At 42.5% G+C, this 4,890-nt stretch overlaps 1 pseudogene across 1 annotated transcript; it reads right to left on the reverse strand.

Annotated features, from left to right (window-relative positions):
• Positions 1–610: 610 nt before the first annotated feature.
• On the reverse strand, positions 611–1,487 carry LOC307111629 (TBC1 domain family member 7-like; annotated as a pseudogene). Its single transcript has one exon. The product of its transcript is annotated as a TBC1 domain family member 7-like (transcript).
• Between the last annotated feature and the right edge of the window lie 3,403 nt (positions 1,488–4,890).

The following is a 4,890-nucleotide window of genomic DNA, read 5'->3' on the forward strand; positions in this document are numbered from 1 at the left end:
CCGAGGCCAGGGTGGGATGCTTGCCTCCACCAGGCCATTCACGCTGCCTGCTCTCAGTGGCCGCCCCACCTTCCCAGGACTGGGGGACTCTGGCGGGGCTGAGGGGACTGGACACCGCCATCTTGTGGCTATGGGCGGCGCCGTTTTTATGATGGAGTGATGGTTAATTTGCATATTACCCTTTTATTAGATATGATACTTTTGTGTGTGTGTGTGTGTGTGTGTGTGTGTGTGTGTGTGTGTACAAAAGGAAGTTATTCTTTATTCCAGAAATAGACCTTAGCAAGTCACTGGCTTGGTATTAATTAGAGAGAAACAGGGCAGGGTGTGTTCATGCACTGCTTGTTAAAGCACCTACCCCTCCCACCCCATGCCATCTTACCACCCCCTGCCTCCACTGAAATGCTTTAGAAACTCCAACAACCCTCTAAATTGTATTCAAAGTGGAACTTTGTACATCTGTATAACCAAAAGATACTGCTCCACAGCATAGCAACCCCAGGCATCTTAATTATATAATTTTGGAAAAGCAATTACTCTGAGCACCAAAGCAAGATTCCTGTTTCCATCAGCTTAGATCAGTCCGGGCCTGGCGGACTGTCCATGGCATTCAGGCTGAATGTACTGGGGTCCCACAGTGTTTGTGCCACAAGTCAATGGCCTTGCTCACAATTGCATCTGAGCTGTCCTGGGGAATATTTTCCAGAAACTTTGTTATTTTCTCTGAATTGTTCAGTGCCATTACTTTTAGTTTAATGGTTAATAAAATTTCCACTGCTACAAAAACTAAGATCTTACAGGATCCACTTACAACGTTATCCCAAACCCTCTGTGAACTGGATTCGGGCGAGCACCCTGCGAAGCACGTCTTGAACCAGAGATCATAAGGCAGTCTGGACACTGAAGGAATCATCTCCAGGTGACTCGCAGCCTGCTGTCCTCCAGATTCAAGCACTGTTCAAAGCCTTTGGCAGCTGGGGTAGGGAGTCCCGGTACTTGTTGTTTAACTGGCTCACAAAGCATGGGGTGGTCCAGCACAGGTTGACACTATCTCCCACCTTCTCTTCCATGGCCTTAGCAATGGCAAGAAGCACTTCATCTTCTGGCTCCAGTGGGAAGCAGGGACTTCGAGGCAACTTTCCAGACTCCATTGGATACATGCGGAGATAAACTTCAACCTGAGCTGTGGTGTCACTGACGAAGCGAACGCCTTTCAGGGCATGAAGGACATCCGAGTACTGCCCCTTACAATACATCATCCCCTGGGCATGGGACTCATGGTGTGGAGGCAGGATCCCTAGAAGCACCTTCCATACCAATGTACGGTACATAGACGGGAGAAGAAACCTTTGACTAAAAGTACCAAGTTTCTCAATATCCAAATGATCATCTTTTAGGAGAATTTCTAATGGTTTTTCTTCAACTCCACAAAAACCCACTTTCTCATAATATACTGAACAAAAGTTTCTCTGAGAATCCTCAGTCATGTTTTATTCTCTAGTAGTGGAAACCCAGGTTGAGACCAAGTGGTCCCGGGGGAGGCTGTGGAAACCAGGCCAGGGGCGCTGACCGGCATTCAGGTGATGTGGGATCTGGCCTGGGGACTAGGGCGGCACTAGCGGGCCCATGGGGCGAGGGAAATGGTGGGGCATCAGTGCCCGGCACTGAGAATACTAATTTTTCTTGTCATTTTTTGAGGCAAGTTTTGTTAGATATGGAATTCTTGGTTGACAGATGTTTTCCTTTTAGCACTTTAAATATGTCATTCACTGTTTTCTGGCTTTAATGGTGTCTGATGAAAATTAGCTATTAATTTTACTAAGAAACCTTTATCTGTCCATGATGAATAGCTTCCATCTTGATGCTTTCAAGATTCTTTCTGTCTTTGGCTTTCAACAGTTTGATGTTTCTTTTGAATTTATCCTACTTGAAATTTGTTAAGGTTCTTGGATTTGTAGATTCATATCTTTCATCAAATTTTGGAAGTTTTCAGGCATTATTTCTTCAAATATTTTTTTCTACCCATTTCTCTCCCTTTTCTCCTTTTGGGACCCATAATGTGTATGTTTGTCTGCTTGATGGTATTCCACAAATTCCTTGGATTCTATTCACTTTTAAAAATTCTTTTTCTTTTCTGTCTTTCATATTTGATAATTTCAATTGTTCTATCTTAAAGTTTAGTGACTTTTTTTCTTCTATCTATTCAACTCTGATATTGAATCCCTCTAGTGAAATCTTCATTTTAGTTATTGTACTTTCAGCTCTAGAATTCGTTTGGTTCCTTTATATAAGATATCTTTATTAATATTCTCATTTGTTCATACATTATTTTCCAGACTTTCTTTAGTTATTTTTCTATGTGTTCCTGTAGCCTGTAAACATATTTTAAACAATTGTTTTAAAATCTTTCTCGCCGAAACTGGTTTGGCTCAGTGGATAGAGCATTGGTCTGTGGACTAAAGGGTCCCAGGTTCGATTCCGGTCTAGGGCATGTACATTGGTGTAGGCACATCCCCGGTGGGGGGTGTGCAGGAGGCAGCTGGTCGATGTTTCTCTCTCACCGATGTTTCTAGCTCTCTATCCCTCTCCCTTCCTCTCTGTAAAAAATCAATAAAATATATTTTAAAAAAATAATCAAATCTTTCTCTAGTAAGTTCAATGTCTAGATTTTTCTAGGTATTTTTTTTGTCAATTTATTTTATTACATTGAGTAGACAATACTTTTTCATTTTTTAAGATGTCTTGTGACTTTGGTTTGAAAATTAGACATTTAAATATTGTAATGTGGTAACTCTGCAAACCAGATTCTTTTCATTCCTCAGAGTGTTTTTTTTTTTTTTTTTTTTTTTTTATTGAAGGCTGCAGTAGCCCAATTGGTTTATGTCTTTCCTCAAAAGTTTTCAAAGGGTATATTTCTTGTTGTGTGTATTCATTGAAGTATCTATTCCTTAGCTTGTGTTCAGCTATGTTTGACAGGATTTTTCTTGAATGCCAGGAGCAAAAAACAAACAAAAAAACAAAATAAAACAAATCTGCAATATCTCTCTCAGTTTTTGTAGATTTGTTTTGTGCTGGGGTATTCCTTTAATAATTAGTTATATTTGCACTAAGACTATGAGTCAGACAAAGATGACAGTTTAGGGTCTTCTGGGATGTTTCTGAGCATTGACTTTGCCCTGGTGATTATTTGTGGCTTCCTGAATTTCTCTATATACATGGTGCTTTTGGCACTGGAAAGGGACTGGTCCCAGAGCAGGTGTGTCTCAGGCCAGCCTGTAGTGTATGGGTTCTAGACTTTGTGCTAGAAAGATTTCACAATATGAGTCCAGATGGGTTTGAGAGTATGTATATTAACCTTTTGCACTCAGATGTCGAGTGTGACGGTTATTGAATGTATCAATAATTTGAAATATAAAAAAATCCAAATAAATAAGTTTGTATGCAAAGAAACTCCAGTTTTTTATTCTACTGCTGCGCTTTGTAAAATCTGGGGTATTTAAAAAATTAAATCCCTAGTAGAATAAAGGAATCGAGAAAAAAGCAAGCGAGTGCAAAGGTTAAAGCTGGGACAGTGAAACACAGGGAGGGCTTAGGGTAGAAGAAGCAACAGGAGAGAGTCTTGGCACAGCTCTGCTGTGGCTCTAGAAACGTTATAGGAAAGAAGTGGGCCACACTAGGCTGCATGCACTCACTGAAAAGTAAAAGCCACAGTGAAATAAGTGAGCCAACGCAGGGCTGCTTTTAGCTCACTGAAAAGTCTAGGAGAGCCCGGCCGGTGTGGCTCAGGGGTTGAGCATCGACCTATGAACCAGGAGGTCATGGTTTGAATCCCAGTCAGGGCACATGCCCAGGTTGCAGGCTCAATCCCGGTGGGGGGCGTGTAGGAGGCAGCCGATCAATGATTCTCTCTCATCATTGATGTTTCTATCTCTCCCTCTTCCTTCCTCCCTGAAGTCAAGAAAAAAAAAATGTGTATTTAAAACTCTAAGAGAAAAGAAGCAACAGCAGAGAGCCTACACAGCACTCTGCTTTGGCCCTCTAGAAACATTATAGGAAAGACGGTGAGTTACAGTGGGGCTTCCGTTAGCTCACTGAAAAGTCAGAGAAAAGGGGGCCTTGGAGACAGCTTCCAGGGTAAGCCCAGCAGGAGCTGCTGCCGCCTCTTGCTTCCTTGGTTGCAAGTCTCAGGGGGACCCTTAGAGTTTAGGAGAGAGAATAAAGATGTACTACTGAGCAGGAAGAAAGGTGTGGGCGTGTTCCAGGAAGAACCCATGCTGGGTCTTTGTTTTGAGGGTTCTTATCTGTTTTCTAAGAGTGGGGATCTTAGGGGAGATCCTAGGAGTGGATCTCAATAGACTATTCATCAGCATTTTGCTGAGGTGCCAAAATGAGGTTTATTCCCCTGACTTCAATCGTCCTTGGGTGTGGTTGGTACATAAGGCATTAATTGGATTTCTGTCACTATCTCCCTGAGTAGAGTGATTTAAGCTATTGACCCTCTGGTTGGGAAGGAGAAGTGTAAATCATTTACTCTAAGTGTGCTGGACTAGGGAAGACAGTTTTGTGATTTACTAGATGATTGTGAGCTGCTTGGCTGTTTAAAAATGTCTCAGTTTCCCTAGTCCACGTGTCCTGGCTTACTGCCCTGTCTCACTTTTAAATACTCACGTTTCCCAAAGGAACTCTCAGCTTCTGCTCCCAGCCTCAGGTCATCCTTGGATGTTTTGACCGTAACATTGAAACGCCTAACCCCAGGCAGCTGCACATTACTTATTTGGCTGGCAGTGCTCTGAAAATGTCTGTCATCTTTCGGGTCCAGGCTCTGAGTTAGGTAAAACAGCCACGCCCTAAGATAGTCGCTGGGGCTAAGAGGAAGGTGTGGGTCCTAAG

The sequence above is a fragment of the Cnephaeus nilssonii genome (genome assembly GCF_951640355.1).
Source record: "Cnephaeus nilssonii genome assembly, chromosome: 15".
In the NCBI taxonomy this organism is placed as follows: Eukaryota; Metazoa; Chordata; class Mammalia; order Chiroptera; family Vespertilionidae; genus Cnephaeus; species Cnephaeus nilssonii.